General features: G+C 45.1%; 1 protein-coding gene, 1 long non-coding RNA gene and 1 other non-coding gene across 4 annotated transcripts in view; 1 reads left to right on the top strand and 2 right to left on the bottom strand.

Annotated features, from left to right (window-relative positions):
• Positions 1–16,943, bottom strand: part of LOC126195224 (myristoylated alanine-rich C-kinase substrate) — a 495,457-nt gene that overhangs the window by 282,353 nt on the left and 196,161 nt on the right. The window lies entirely within an intron of this gene.
• Positions 1–16,943, top strand: part of LOC126195227 (uncharacterized) — a 386,656-nt gene that overhangs the window by 205,167 nt on the left and 164,546 nt on the right. Inside the window, exon 4 of the long non-coding RNA XR_007538561.1 lies at positions 12,827–12,983. This is a non-coding gene — a long non-coding RNA (uncharacterized LOC126195227). The remainder of the gene's footprint in view (positions 1–12,826; positions 12,984–16,943) is intronic.
• Positions 11,593–11,666, bottom strand: Trnat-ugu (transfer RNA threonine (anticodon UGU)). The gene has a single exon. It is a non-coding gene; the product is annotated as a tRNA-Thr (tRNA).

Raw genomic sequence — 16,943 nt, 5'->3', positions numbered from 1 at the left:
GTCCAAATGGGTTGCTATTGCTCCACGACAGTGCCCCAAATCATTCTGAACAGAGCAGAACAAGGCGTTGTATTTTCTGTTCCAATTGTCTGAGCTGGACCTTTCCTGTGTACAATCAGCTGATCGCAATCCCCCAATTGAGTGGTGTAAGAGCTGTATACCCTCATCGAACAAAGCGGCACTGGGGATGTTTTACCCCTACTATGTAGGTAGTGCACGGTTGGTTTTATGCACGATGGTCACTTCAAACTAAGGACAACGACGGATAACAGAAGATTTGGTAATAATATACACCGTAGGAGAACCAGTAGCTTAAAAGTGTGTGGTTGGGTAAGAGCTAAATTTTTGTGATGCAAGTGCGCACTAGGGATAAAGAAGTTAGGATGGGACACTGGAGTCTTGATCCATAGAGAGCGTAAGTGGGCTGAGACCACAAAAGGCGAGTGAATGTCGTCGGCAAGAAGTTCTGGATCAGGCAGAGGAGGCAGACATGCCAGCAATCCCAGATGGCGAAAGACGAAGGAGACAACAGCGTTTACGCCTTCTACTTGACGGTTTCATATGTTCCAAGAATGTGCTGGACGAACTGAGGAGAGGAGGAAAGTTTATTAGCTGGTAGAAGATAAAAAGAAAGGAAGATCAGGGTTTAACGTCTCGTCGATTAAGAGGTAAAAAATGGAACACACTCTTGGATTGGAGGAATGGTAGTGAAGGACAACGGCAGCGTTGTTTTCAATGCATCAAGCGATTTAGGCAAAACAACGAAAAGTTCACAGATGACCAAACGGCGATTTGAACCACCATCCTCGCGAAAGCGAGTCCAGTTGCTAACAACTGCGCCACGTCGGTCGGTGTGTCAGGAGCTAGCACACCACAGCAGCTAGGCGACGCGGGCTCACTAGCGTAGGACAGCGGACGGCGAGCTGCGTTGTTATCACACCTGAACGTGCAGCTATGACATCATACGAGATAAACTGCCCCTTCATAGCACTCATAACAGAGCGCGTCATAAACGGGCGGAGTACTGCGAGTCTTCGCAAGCCGCACGTCAGGACTAGCGAGAGGAGGAAAAACCAGCTGGTCGTCTTTTCATCGCTCTGGCTAGGTCGTCGGAAACTTACGGAATATCCCATACAGCAGAAATTTTTCAAACAACCGTAGGTCATAAACGCACCGTTCCGGAGCTACGGCCATCAAACGACACCCACTCATCAATGATCGCGCGGAGACCTGTTTGGTAGGCGAACGTTCTGGATGTGTCTGGCTGTGCGGTTTTGTCAGCCTAGTAGCTTGCCACATTAATAACATTGTAGTAATTTTAGTGTATTTACCGAGAAAACATCACAGAAAAATTCGCTTCTAACGCAACCAGACATCGACAGGAATAGAAAATTTGCCCAGGTTTGACCGTTCAGTTGAAACCATTATTGTCAAGTAACTTAATTATCTGGAATTTGTAAGAAACTACCACAGACATTTATTACGGCACGAAAAGTTTCTTCCGAGAGAAAATCATCAGGTTCCACTGCGAACAGTTTTCGTAACAAATCCCAACAGAGTTGTGCCAGTATAATGACTTAAGAAGGGAAGCTGTGGGTCTTAAAGATAATCAAGATTAACTTAATTAGTAACCGCGCTTTTTGGCATTTTTTGAGTCATCGGTCTTCTGATTGGTTTGATGTGGCCCGCCAAGAATTCCTCTCCTGCGCCAAACTTATCATCTCAAAGGATTTGCAATCTACGTCCTCAGTTATTTGCTGGATGTAGTTTTTACCCTCTACAAGTCCATCTAGCCCCGCGGAAGTTACCTTAACAGATGTCCTATCATCCTGTCGACAAATCCTGATTTTTATTGTCTTGCTTCCATTATCAACCGCAACGAGAGCAGAGCAGTCTGGTCCCTTTATCTCGCCTAAAGCCAAACTAATCGCCATCTAACAGATCCTCAATTTTCTATGTCACTCTTCTGTATATTTTTCTTGTGCGCAACTTGTATGCGTGAAACGTTAAGCTGATATGCGATAATTCTCGAACCTGTCGACTTTGCTATCTTGGGAATTGTGTGGATGACGTTTTTCCGAACGTCTGATGGTATATTCCCAGCCTTATAAATGCTAAACAACAATGTGAATAGTCGTTTAGTTGATACTTCCTCCAATGATTTTAGAAATTCCAATGTACTGTTATATATCCCCTCTGCCTTATTTGATCTAAAGTCATCCAAAGATCTTTCCTGCACACTCCTGTTTCTGCTTCTATCACGTCATGACACAAGTCGTACCTCTCGTAAAGGCCTTCATTGTACTCTTGCCACCTATCCGCTCTCTCCTCTGCATTTAACAGCCACACTTTCGCACGCTAGCCGCTCACTGTCTGTCGTTTTATGGTCGTAGCTCGCCAACGGAATATTTTCGGCTCATGGTTATAAGGAAGATTGTTCCGTTTTGACCTTATTATCAAACGTTTCCTTCACCATGTACACCGCAAGGAAAGGTGTAAGATCTGGAATTATCTGGTTTATCATTGCGTTGAGTTAATTGGGCGTTGTTGTACACGTCAAAGGAACGGTTTACAGCCTGACGATTTATTAACACGATAAATTCCAGGTAAAAGCTCGCGGCCATATGTTCTTTGGATTAATAGGCTCTTTTTATTGCACACAACGTGTTTTTTTTTACTACTACAATCAGACAAAGAAAATTTGACAAGGAATTTAAAAAATTTATATCTTACGCGATCTAAACAGAAAATACTTTATATCTACCATTACTGAAGACAGAAGCATTCTTGTAAGGAAAAAAGCACTTGTGGAAATAGTGTCGGAGGTTTTACATACGGACTCATCAGGGAAGCATATACATCCTTTGACAGCAAACCTATCCGCAACCAACTACGAGGTGTAATCAGTGGCCTCATTTGATATCTAATTGTTGGCGTAAATAACTATTTAGTTGATATAAGCAAACCTGTGCAAGCAGAATCAGAAATCTAAAATAGCGAGGAACTGAAGCCGGAACGCCGAGAGCTCGCACTGCCCTCCACAAAGAACAGCTGACTCCTTTCTGCCAGCCGAGGCCGGCGCCCCTGCTTCCTGTGTTACAATTAGCCCCACACGGCCGCCGGCGGAGGGTAGCATTCCCTAAATAGTATACCCGCTTCCTCGGCGAGCGGACCCCTCTATGACTGACTGCCGCGTGAGCTGTCTCCCGCATACAGTGTGTTCAAAAAGCAACGCAGCCAGTCATAAAGTCATAATTATCACATCGAAACATTGAAGCTATGTAACCAATTCTTTGTTTATTTGCAGATAAATGTCTGTAGTCTAGACACACTTTGAAATTCCCGGGCCACAATACGGTAGCACTCCGCTCGCGGAGCGGAAACAAAATTTTGTTTTGGCTCTTCTATTCCATGATGCGGTACTACGGTGCGGGAATTTCAGTACGTACCACGAATATAGATTTAACTTTATTATTTTAGGTGATAATTAAAATTATGACCACCCTTCGTTGGAACAATGTCTCATTTTTGTTGCAAGTATTGCACTTACTTAACTGAGAAAGAAATGCCATTACACTTTACAGCCAGTATATTAAATGTCCCAATTATGCTGTGTTCGTAACTTCTTCACAAAAAATTACGGTACGGATACGCAAGACAAGTACGACATCAAGCGTAGTTTCAACAACTTTTGTAAACTTCATTTTCCAATAAGCTTAATTTTTGAACACTCTGTACTACGCAACTGATTCTGCAAGAAAACATGTGGCAAATATACACTCCTGGAAATGGAAAAAAGAACACATTGACACCGGTGTGTCAGACCCACCATACTTGCTCCGGACACTGCGAGAGGGCTGTACAAGCAATGATCACACGCACGGCACAGCGGACACACCAGGAACCGCGGTGTTGGCCGTCGAATGGCGCTAGCTGCGCAGCATTTGTGCACCGCCGCCGTCAGTGTCAGCCAGTTTGCCGTGGCATACGGAGCTCCATCGCAGTCTTTAACACTGGTAGCATGCCGCGACAGCGTGGACGTGAACCGTATGTGCAGTTGACGGACTTTGAGCGAGGGCGTATAGTGGGCATGCGGGAGGCCGGGTGGACGTACCGCCGAATTGCTCAACACGTGGGGCGTGAGGTCTCCACGCCCGCATCTCGTGGTCGTGCGGTAGCGTTCTCGCTTCCCACGCCCGGGTTCCCGGGTTCGATTCCCGGCGGGGTCAGGGATTTTCTCTGCCTCGTGATGGCTGGGTGTTGTGTGCTGTCCTTAGGTTAGTTAGGTTTAAGTAGTTCTAAGTTCTAGGGGACTTATGACCACAGAAGTTGAGTCCCATAGTGCTCAGAGCCATTTGAGGTCTCCACAGTACATCGATGTTGTCGCCAGTGGTCGGCGGAAGGTGCACGTGCCCGTCGACCTGGGACCGGACCGCAGCGACGCACGGATGCACGCCAAGACCGTAGGATCCTACGCAGTGCCGTAGGGGACCGCACCGCCACTTCCCAGCAAATTAGGGACACTGTTGCTCCTGGGGTATCGGCGAGGACCATTCGCAACCGTCTCCATGAAGCTGGGCTACGGTCCCGCACACCGTTAGGCCGTCTTCCGCTCACGCCCCAACATCGTGCAGCCCGCCTCCAGTGGTGTCGCGACAGGCGTGAATGGAGGGACGAATGGAGACGTGTCGTCTTCAGCGATGAGAGTCGCTTCTGCCTTGGTGCCAATGATGGTCGTATGCGTGTTTGGCGCCGTGCAGGTGAGCGCCACAATCAGGACTGCATACGACCGAGGCACACAGGGCCAACACCCGGCATCATGGTGTGGGGAGCGATCTCCTACACTGGCCGTACACCACTGGTGATCGTCGAGGGGACACTGAATAGTGCACGGTACATCCAAACCGTCATCGAACCCATCGTTCTACCATTCCTAGACCGGCAAGGGAACTTGCTGTTCCAACAGGACAATGCACGTCCGCATGTATCCCGTGCCACCCAACGTGCTCTAGAAGGTGTAAGTCAACTACCCTGGCCAGCAAGATCTCCGGATCTGTCCCCCATTGAGCATGTTTGGGACTGGATGAAGCGTCGTCTCACGCGGTCTGCACGTCCAGCACGAACGCTGGTCCAACTGAGGCGCCAGGTGGAAATGGCATGGCAAGCCGTTCCACAGGACTACATCCAGCATCTCTACGATCGTCTCCATGGGAGAATAGCAGCCTGCATTGCTGCGAAAGGTGGATATACACTGTACTAGTGCCGACATTGTGCATGCTCTGTTGCCTGTGTCTATGTGCCTGTGGTTCTGTCAGTGTGATCATGTGATGTATCTGACCCCAAGAATGTGTCAATAAAGTGTCCCCTTCCTGGGACAATGAATTCACGGTGTTCTTATTTCAATTTCCAGGAGTGTAGTCAAAACACCTCCTTTCAGATAGATTTCTGTTGATACCTACGAAAAATTGCACCTATTGGTGTAAAGCAGCTAATTCTTCAAACCTGCACACAAACTACAAGCTCTTAGCAAAATTAACTTTTCATCAAATATTTGTGAAATATTGGATAAATATAGTATCATGTATACACATTTGAGTGGTGGACAACTGTCAGTTCTAAACGTATAAGAGAACTGAAGAACCTTGTAACAACTAACCTTAATCTTTCAAGTAACGAACGGATCAACAACATGTTTACGTCATGTTAAAATACTACCAAACTGTACTGCAAAGAGGCCGGCCGAAGTGGCCGTGCGGTTAAAGGCGCTGCAGTCTGGAACCGCAAGACCGCTACGGTCGCAGGTTCGAATCCTGCCTCGGGCATGGATGTTTGTGATGTCCTTAGGTTAGTTAGGTTTAACTAGTTCTAAGTTCTAGGGGACTAATAACCTCAGCAGTTGAGTCCCATAGTGCTCAGAGCCATTTGAACCATTTTTGTACTGCAAAGAGTCCGCAGCTCGTGGTCGTGCGGTAGCGTTCTCGCTTCCCGCGCCCGGGTTCGATTCCCGGCGGGGTCAGGGATTTTCTCTGCCTCGTGATGAGTGGGTGTTGTGTGATGTCCTTAGGTTAGTTAGGTTTAAGTAGTTCTAAGTTCTAGGGGACTGATAACCATAGATGTTAAGTCCCATAGTGCTCAGAGCCATTTGAACCATTTTTTTTGTACTACAAAGAGATCTGTATTATTGAAACTTTTATGCATTATGGGCGAGGAACGCTGTGAAAGTGACGAATAAATGTTTCTTGAAATTACAGCAACAAGTGGCCTATTGATTTTATTCTTCAGTTCTTTTATTGTCCCATTACGACTTCGAATCGCCTAGCGCTTCATCGTCAGATGGTACATATTTACTGGTTGTCTGCAGCAGTGTGGGAGTCGTGTAGCTGTGGCAAGATATATAAACGAAACATGTAAGCACTGAGTGTGGCGAGAATTGTGTAACAAGAGTTTGGAAGCAGTGACGTCTTCCTACAAAGCCGCGAATACACTTCACTTACATTCCTGTTGAATGTATAGGGTAAATGAAAATGCCGTGTGGCTAGAGCCTCCCGAAGGGCAGAGCGTTCGCCTGGTGCAAGTCTTTCGACTTGACGCCACTTCGGCGACTTGTGTGTCGATGGGGATGAAACGATGATGATAAGGACAACACAACACCCAGTCCCTGAGCGGAGAAAATCTCCGACCCAGCCGCGAATCGAATCCGGGCCGTTAGGTATGACATTCCGTCGCCCTGACCACTCAGCTACCAGAGGCGGAAAATGCATAGGGTGAAGAGGTTTGAAAACGCGGTTTGAAATTGTTTGGAATTTTTGGTGGTAAGTTCCTATGGGACCAAACTGCTGAGATCACTGGTCCCTAGGCCTACATACTACTTAATCTAACTTACGCTAAGGACAACACACATACCCATGCCCGAAGGAGGACCCGAGCCTGCGACGGGGGGGAGCCGCGCGAACCGTGGCAAGGCGCCCTAGATCATGCGGCTACCCGGCGCGGCGCGGTTTGAAACTTGGCTGAATGATGAACTGAGGATGTGGTGTGTCGCAAACCATTTTTAGATGTTGTGAGCGTAAACTTTGAGGTACTATAAAAATATCAATATTCTTACTATAACTGCGTAGAGTTTTCTGAGTACCGTACCGCATCGTACTAAAAAAAACTGTCCTGGAGAAACCAATGTTTCAGGCACGGTTACCGTGGCCTCCTTCTGGGACTGCTGATCAAGAACTAGAAAAGGTCACTGCAACCGTGGCCGAAACGTTGGTTTCTCCAGTATAGTTTTTTACAATGATGCGGTACGGTATTCAGAAAACTGTTATCTCAATATCCTTACAATTGTGAACTTTGATAAAAAAAATCGTGCATTTTCTCACTTAAAGGGTAAATTAGTGTGTGTGACGAACAAATCTGTGTAGCAATAACCCTGCATGATAGGATGTACAGCTGCGGAGAAATTTATGTTAGCAATGAGACAAAGAAGGTAGCTTACATAAACTGCTTAGTGTAGGCAACTCTATACCGTAAAGAAAGTTGTGGCAGGGTGCTAATAAGCACAGGTGTATTCGGGATAGTGATTCCTGATTTTGAGTGTAGGCGCCTTTGGACATTTTGGAGAGAAAGAGTAGACGTATCTGGAAGTCCTGAAAGTAATCCAGGGATTGACCACAAAGAAAGTATATTTATTGTTAAGGAAGAAAAAACTGAGGATACGAAAAAAGAGGCGCTGGTTAATCACGTCTAGATCCAAGAATATAACGACGAATTATTCGTGACATTAATACGTAAAATTTTCAATATACAGGGTGTTACAAAAAGGTAGGCCAAACATTCAGGAAACATTCCTCACACACAAATAAAGAAAAGATGTGTGGACATGTGTCCGGAAACGCTTAATTTCCATGTTAGAGCTCATTTTAGTTTGTTCTTCCACCTAAGCTCAATGGAGGACGTTATCATGATTTCATACGGGATACTCTACCTGTGCTGCTAGAAACATGTGCCTTTACAAGTACGACACAACATGTGGTTAATGCATGATGGAGCTCCTGCACATTTCAGTCGAAGTGTTCGTACGCTTCTCAACAACAGATTCGGTGACCGATGGATTGGTAGAGGCGGACCAATTCCATGGCCTCCACGCTCTCCTGACCTCAACCCTCTTGACTTTCATTCATGGGGGCATTTGAAAGCTCTTGTCTACACAACCCCGGTACCAAATGTAGAGACTCTTCGTGGTCGTATTGTGGACGGCTGTGATACAATACGCCATTCTCCAGGGCTGCATCAGCACATCAGGGATTCCATGCGACGGTGGGTGGATGCATTTATCCTCGCTAACGGAGGACATTTTGAACATTTCCTGTAACAAAGTGTTTGAAGTCACGCTGGTACGTTCTGTTGCTGTGTGTTTCCATTCCATGATCAATGTGATTTGAAGAGAAGTAATAAAATGAGCTCTAACATGGAAAGTAAGCGTTTCTGGTCACATGTCCACATAACATATTTTCTTTCTTTGTGTGTGAGGAATGTTTCCTGAAAGTTTGGCCGTACATTTTTGTAACACCCTGTATTGCCTCGTTCACTCATAATTCGCGACATGTAAACCACTTAAGCTCAAAACGTTCCCCCTTTGTTAATGTAGCGCAAAATAAAGTGAAATTACAGAAGCGGCTGTGTCTTCTGTTTGACAACGCAGGTACAGTCGCAATGCTATCGGCGTCGCCAACGCCCAGCTGCCGGCCGCCTGGTGTGACGTGATTAGCTCCGAGTGATTTGCAGTCAGCCAGCCAGGCTGGACTTGCGACACAGATGGCGGTGACACGGCGCACAGCTAACCTTCCTCTCGTCCAGTGGCGCGTTCCAACTGAGTGTTGCAGCGCAAAGTCGCAAGCGGTGATTCCAGTTGGATCACCTTCAAAACGCAACTACGGCACTCGCGATGCACCGCGCACTTTTACGCCTACACACCGCAGGCCACTGTATACACCGCGTGTAGATCTCCAGATGGCGGAAGCACCCCTGCAGGTCATCAAAAGAGAGTCGAGATACGTTTCAATATTTTACCTTTGTGCCACTTGATAGCCAGCTTTCATGGAGAGAAAAAAAAAAAAAAAAAAGTCTTACATTAGTTTCGTCAAAATTTTGCCTAACAGTTTTCAGGTTGAGATAAGGTGGAATATACAGCAAAGGTACACTGAAAATAAACCTGTTTATGGCGTTTTCCCTTTAAAAACCACATGCTGCAGTATTTCAGCATTTTTTACTTTTCTTACACTTCCGCCTCGTTATCAAACTGTTGCAGACTTTACTACAAGGGGCAACAATGCATTTACAACACGCACACCTGTCGTGATCATAAATTTTTATGTCGGCACGAAACAATTTTACAAATGCAGTAGCATGTTCACGTGAGTAAAACTAGACGTGAACATATAGGGCATACTGCCTTTGGGAAACAAAGAGCGTCCTTTAACCGAAATCACGACCGGTTCCGACCTGGTACCAAGTGATCGTTAGGTGATTTGAATATGTTCAGTAGTAACTCGTCAGCTGAAATGATTGTGAGCGCCTTCCGCATCTGTTCAGTTGACGAGTTACTATTGAACTTATTCAAATCAACTAAGCATCGCATGTTAGTAAGTCGAAACCGGAAATGATACCATTTGTCTGACTTGAGGCTGAAATTTATTACAAAAACAAGTAGATGCGTTACCAACTTTGTTTCGATTCTACTATCATAATCTGTTTTAATCACGTCTGATCTGGCGTAAAAATATTAGAAAGTTACCGACATGTGTTAGTATGTGGACATTTCCGTATGTAAAAAGAACAGGACGCTGAAGCATTTCGGCATGATAACAACATAAACTTTAAACAGGTGTACTGTCGTTGCGAACCTTCTGGATATCCATATTTACAGTATAAAAAACTTGATGGCATAATTTTGGTGAAACTAACTATAGGTAGGATAAATGTTTTATAGAGAGACAGAGTCCCAAATTCTACATTGCAAATACGGACCCAAAAAGAAATGATGAAAGAGTGTTTACTGTACGGGTGATAGTTAAGTGTCAGCACTATCTGCTTAGCGAAACTATCCACCACGAAACACGATATGTCCCATGCTCCTCTCTCAACGAGCATAATACCCTTTGACGTCGCTACCCGTCACTTAAATGGGGTGATTCAGAATGGCTCCTGACAACCACAAGAATTATTCCAGTAGGTGCTCGTGATACACACCCTATAGCCGTTCTAGACTGCTTCTGTATTGCTTCAAGAAGCAGTTCGATCTGCAGACTGAATCTGCTCGCGACTGAGGACATCAAAAACTCAATGAATTGTCAGAATATGAAGACACAGTCGTCACTGACCGTTACAGCGCTTTTTCGAATTAATAATCCGCTCGTAGCTGTAGACATCAGTACACAACAAAATTGCTCTTAACTCATTCCTATGTTATTGCAAACTGATGCGACAGCTGCAGCAAACCTCACACAATCAACTGGTGCTTCCTGCTACAGTAAATGTTTGAACTAGTCTGAACAAAAACAGAAGCAAGTACTGGTTTGTACAGTTGTCAACTAGGCTTGCAGAATTTTCCAAGTTCTCTTCGAATTTGTATGTCACATTGTCTTTCCATCGTCTTCTCTCACACACCTTCGAAATCATGAGAAAGTATAAAAAGTTATGGTAATGGCAGTGCAGACAGCAATACTAGCTACAGAAAACAATCACTGCACGGGACAATGTCCATCAATACGTTCACTCCCGTTAAACAAAACTGCGCTAAAGACAGTCCCTCTCCTGAGGACTAAAGCAGAGTTCCCTCAACGCTCGGTTACCTAGTCAGAAATTTGCCTAACATTGTGATTATCAAATCGACGTTATTGGTTTAGTCATAAATAAATGTGTCCCACCTGTTCCAGGCCTTCTTTTCTTTATGACAACTTCATTACATGTGTGCCTCGGTGACTAATCGGTTAAATCTTATCTTAAGGTAACAAACGCAAATGCCCAGCGTTCGATACCTAGTCGTTCCAAGGATATTTTCTGTTATTTATCGCTTCCTTTGCCGCATTATGTGAAAAATATCAAGTTGCTCTGAGGAACAAGTTCACCATTAAACTGTGAGTCCCCCTGTAACTCTCTGGTAAAGTCAGTTCGAAGGTCGTGGTAAGGCGGGGGCATATCACGACCACTAGGATATCATGCCTTGTAAAGCACTGTGGCATTTAAACATATATTCAGAACGAAGATAACTTTGCTTCCGCCGTTTCTTCCCGAAGTTCCTGCCTTTCACAACTTATACGATTCGAACTATTGACCATTGCTTTCTTCCATCACTCGGGCAACACAGGAATCGCCTAGCGGAAGAAATGGGAGTCTTTTGAGATCCATGAATCGATCCAATTTTGCACTTATTCATACACTTACTGAAAAACAGGCAACACGAAAAAATAATTAATGTAGAGCAATGAAATTTCGGGAACACATTTGTCTAGGTAACAAATGTAAGTAAACGATGACTAACTGACAACCTAAGCTGCCGACAGGTGTTGTTGATATACCTCGATGTAGATAGCTGAAAATGTGTGCCCCGACCGGGACTCGAACCCGGGATCTCCTGCTTACATGGCAGACGCTCTACCCATCTGAGCCATCGAGGACACAGACGAATTGCGCGACTGCAGGGACTTATCCCTTGCACGCTTCCCGTGAGACTCTCATTCCCAACTGTCCACAATTCTATATATGTATTGTACCTTATAGACGTTTGCCCAACTACTCATTACTCGCGCACGCTTTGGCGATTCCCGTAAGAGTTTGGGCAACCTGTGCGCATTCGCACAGACGAAGGTCAATGGCTAGGTAGCCTTCGTAACAAATTTAAGTGATTAACCCCTTCAATACGGCGAACGCACCGTCGCTCTCCCCCATACCCCTTTGCAATGACAGAGCGTGCCGGCCCGCTCGTGCTCCTTCACTTTTATGTTTACCTCGTTCCAAGGCAGTCCTCCGCAAAAATCCAAGTGATCTGCCATTGATTCTGATATTCTTAAAGAACCACGAGCACGTATTTGTTTTCCAGTATCCACAGCAGTTCGCACAGCAGTAATTCTGCAATCTCAAAGTGAGCGGAGCACATTTTCCTACGCATTTTGATTAGATTGTTATGTTGAATTCTTAAATAAATACTTTTTTTTGTATCTGATTAAGGTACAATCATATATTGTAGGAGGTTATTGGAACAAATAGTTTTTAGTAACTGCTTGTCTAAATATACGAGTATATGTTATTCTGATTGATTGAACATTTGAAAGTAATATTTTCCACAAATATTTCTCCATCCTACTAAATAAACTTATTTTCGGTCAGAATGGTTCGCACTTGAGGAAGTAAAAGAAGGTATGACGATTCCCAACTCACTCCATTAGTTTCTTCAGATCCCAAGTCTTCGACATCAGCACCTATGCTGCAGACTTTCTCTGAAACCTGTGCGCCTTGGACGCTTTCCGCAGCAGCAAGGTTTGTGAGTGTGCAGTTTTCAAAGATTATTCTTACATTTTTTTTAAAAAACTCTGACAGATGATTTATGAACATAGTGAACCAAATAATCTGATTGACAAACAGATAATAACGCAATTATCAGAAAATCACTTTCTCAGTATTCTTTTCTTCTTAGTGTCTTTCACTATAGGCATTTTATTGAATAAAATTAATTCGTTTTGTAAATATGGCTGGAAAACAAAACATTTGTTTACGTTTCCTTACTTTTTATCTAACTTTGCAGACTTTAGTGAAATGATTTATTTTTGTGTACTCCCAGGCAAAGCATAATGGAAAGTGAAGACCGCACTGTCATCCTGAGGAGGGCGTCCAGGAAAACATCAGAGACGGGACGAGGATTCCGCTAAAGATGACAAGTGACGAGCCGCTTGGTCTCAGGCGCCTTGCCACGGTTCGCACGGCTCCCCCTGGCGGAGGTTCGAGTCCGCACTTCGTCGTGTGTGTGTGTGTGTGTGTGTGTGTGTGTGTGTGTGTTGTCCTTAGCGTAAGTTAGTTTAAGTTAGATTAAGTAGCGTGTAAGCCTAGGGACCGATGACCTCAGCAGTTTGATCCCATAGGAACTTACCACAAATTTCCAAAGACGACGAATCTGAAGTACCTCACTCGACAGCTCAGGTAAGCGTCCCTTCAGGTCCTCAAACCGACCGCTAGACAATGGACCACACAAGCCCCTGACATACCTTTAAAAATAAATTCTGAACTGTTGACATGACTCATCTGAATACCCCTTTAGACTTCTTAAGCCTCTTTCTAACCGAATAACTCCTTGACCATGTGACACTAACAAATCTTTATGATCGATATTTAGGCACAATGGCCACACATCCTAAAGCATAGATAAAAAATGTGGGAGTCTCTGGGAATAGAAGAATTTAGGGTGTTTCTTGGTTTACTTCACCACATGGGAACCATTCCATTGTGCAGAATAAGTGATTATTAGATAACTGACACTGCACCCTTTGGATTACCTTGCTTTCGTGGAGTTATGGGCGGGGATACGTTTTTGGGGAGCATTCAAGTTTTGCATTTTGCAAAAAATCCAGAACCCAATGAATCTATACCTGTTGACAGACTGTACAAAATTCGACCCTCGTTAGTCATCAATAATAAAATCTCTACTTACCCCTATTACACAGACGCCAACAATGAGACAACGTTTAAAAAGAACTGGGATCAAAGAACCATTTACCATTTCCCCCACAGTATGTGGGAGGCTGAAGGCACCAGAAAGACATGTCGAGTTTGTCTAGACATTAACAACAGGCAAGAAACTTCCTACCATTGCCATATGCATAATAACCTGTTTTTAGTATTATCATAAAGATATGACACCTTAATATTTTACGTTTTTTCAAAATGTAGGATACATATTTATTTAGATTTGACTATGACTTCGTGAAATCGTAATTTTTGAAATATGAACTGCTTTTTTAAAATCAAAGTCCTAATTTCAACTTCTAAAAAATATATGCGTAAGAAGTGCCTCAATGGTAATTTTTAATTTAGAAAGTTGTACATTTCAAATGGACTACGTGTTTTCGATGAGAAATCGAACGTAAAGTCCTACTGTCCAAGCCCGCAATGCAAGTCAAACTCCCCCATCCAGAGACGGCGAGCTCACGGGCACACACTTTGTCATTGAGAAGGGGTAGGGGGAGCGCGCTGGTACGTCCTCCGTCGCTGACTAGGAATTCAAAGAGCGTGCCGCGCGTTCCTCGCATTGTGGGGTTAACAACGCAAGATCAAAGGTTAATGTAAGCGCGAGATAAAGCCATTGCAAAAGTGAAATGCTGGTGCATTATTAACCGTCGTAACCGCAAAAACGCTGTATGCAAGCAGGCAAACGTGCATGCATTGTGTTGTATAGGTGCTGGATGTCAGCTCGAGGAATGGTGTTCCGTGCCTGTAGCACCTGGTCGGTCAATACAGGGACGGTTAATGTCGGTTCTGGATGACGCAGGAGTTGTCGTCCGATGATGTCCGATATGTGCTGGACTGGAGACAGATCTGAAGATCGAGCAGGCCAGCGCAACAAGTCGACACTCTGTAAAGCAGCGGTACGTGGGCGAATGTTATCCTGTTGAAACACATCCACTGGTATGCTGTTCGTGAATGGCAGCACAACAGGTCGAATTGACGAGTTATTTTATTGTCAGGATGCGTGGGATATCCAAGCGAGTGCTCCTCCTGTCGAACGAAATCGCACCCCAGACTGTAACTCCAGCTGTGTAAGTCCAGTGTCTAGCAGGCAGGGTTTCTGGCCCCCAACTGGCCACCTAACCAACACACGGCCGTCACTGGCACCGAGGCAGAACAAGCTTTCATCAGAAAACACAACAGACAGAAGGAACAGCCAGCTTCTCGTGGCTCTATTACGCGACCTGTTCAAACTTGGCGAGGTGCTGATAGTGTGTCTTTGTCACCTTAACGGCATTCTTGACTAACATCAACTCACTGCGTTCAATTTCAAAAGCAACTAATACTCACGACCGTTACAGGTGTGTTTAAAGCTGTTATATCCTAGCCAGTAATGCCAACCGAGCCCGCTGCCAAAAAGGTTGGCAGCATCAAAGTCCGGATGCCGTCCGCATAAGCAGCGCCAGCAATACAGGAAATCGCCGCAAGTCTGAGCGCGCCACCGCTGGCTTCTGGTTTCTTAAGCGCTGGAGTCGCGAGCGCTAGGACAGTTCTGGATTCGCCGCTCAGTTGTATACTCGCCACCGAATAGTGTACCTGCTAGTCAGTTGTGTGTTCATCGCAGCAGAGTTGTTGTTTGTCGTCAGCCGACGCTGACCTAGCCGCTCCGACTCGAACTAGACAGATTTCTGTAGACCATGTTCACCACTGTGTTCTGTATCGTCGTTAATAAAGATAAGTACCGACTTTCATTTAATCCGAGTGTTTGGGTTTTCATCTTTCTGTTCACTGTTCCAGCGGACCGGTCGGCCCGCTATTAAAATGTGACGGTGACTTCGTAGGCCGTTTCTACAGCGAAGTGTTGTCGCTACGAAGGCCGTCACAAAAAAAAGCAAACCTGATTTGCACTGTCACAGTGGCGCTACTAGCGCCACTCTTGTGCGACTAGTGCGAAATTTGAATAGACATCATCTTTCAGGTGTAGAAACACGCCTATCAACTTTCGTTTGTATATCTCCATCCTTGTGGCTGGAGGTCTGGAGGACTACGCACGTTCACTATTTACTTAACAGTTGATGGTTGAAGAGGCATCACAATTACAGACAGTCTGCGTAAACCAGTAATGCTGACTACTGATGTATTGTATATATGGATCGTGATAACTCCTTCAGCATCAACTAAGCCTAAAGATGCTGCACTGAAGCGCCGAAATTAGTAGCTACGCAATAAACGACATCTTAAGAACGGCTGTAGGTGTTTCATTTTGTTACCACTTTCGTTTACGTCGCACAACTCCTTGCTGGTGTTGCGATCCCCCCCTCAGTGTATGATCGGAAATGCTGGTCAGCCAAGCCATGCGTTCTTCATACCCAAACAGGTGACAATCAGAGAAAGCAATATCTGAAGAATACGGCGGTGGGGTAGAACGTTTTCAATGTGTTCTGACGGGTTTTGCGACATAGGGTCGAGGGCTGTCATGCTGCAAAATCACCTTTCCATGTCTCTCGCTGTATTGTGGCCACTTGTCTTTCAGTACACGGCTCAAACGCATCAGCTGCTTTCGATGACGATCTCCTGTGATTGTTTGCCTCGATTTGAGTAGCTTCGAAAATCTTCTCTCTTTCACCTTCATGCTGGTCTTCGACGTCAAAATCATCACTCTTTAAGTGTTGAAGTCTTTCACTAACAGGTGCCTCACTATGGGTCTAACCAGTATTCTATGACCTCAGCCGCACATTCCCTCATGTTAAAGCGTAAAATTAAACCTTACCGTAAACGACAAGAATTTGGCTCGTAAATTAACATCTTCGAGCGAGAATAATTTTATGATGGAGCTAGAAATCTACCTAAGTTTACTGTATGATACGTCCTGCCACTTGTACCATCACTTGCCGCTACTGCCATCTACTGCGAAACGGAGGAAGCTAAGCTGTAGACCTTATACATCCTGCGGGAGTCTAGCTCTTTCCCTTGTGAATGAAAAGCGCCGCTCGGCGAACAGCTGAAACGTCAGCCCAGTGGCGCGTAGGGCCGTGCGGTCAGCATTCCAGGCTTCGTTAAGCAGCCGGCGGCAAAAAAAGAGAACACCAAACAAGCGCTTATCGCCCGCTGTACCCGCAGCCCTAACGAAGTGTGACATCTTCCCGAGAGGACGAGAAAAAAATTGCGCGGCCAGCCGCCTGCGACGGCGAATAACAACAGCTGAAGTTCAATGTGGCCAGTTTAAGGCATAATAAGGC

Source organism: Schistocerca nitens, chromosome 7 (assembly GCF_023898315.1).
Source record: "Schistocerca nitens isolate TAMUIC-IGC-003100 chromosome 7, iqSchNite1.1, whole genome shotgun sequence".
NCBI classification, from domain to species: domain Eukaryota; kingdom Metazoa; phylum Arthropoda; class Insecta; order Orthoptera; family Acrididae; genus Schistocerca; species Schistocerca nitens.
Note: the sequence above shows the minus strand (reverse complement) of the source record. Positions and strands in the feature narration are given on the sequence as shown.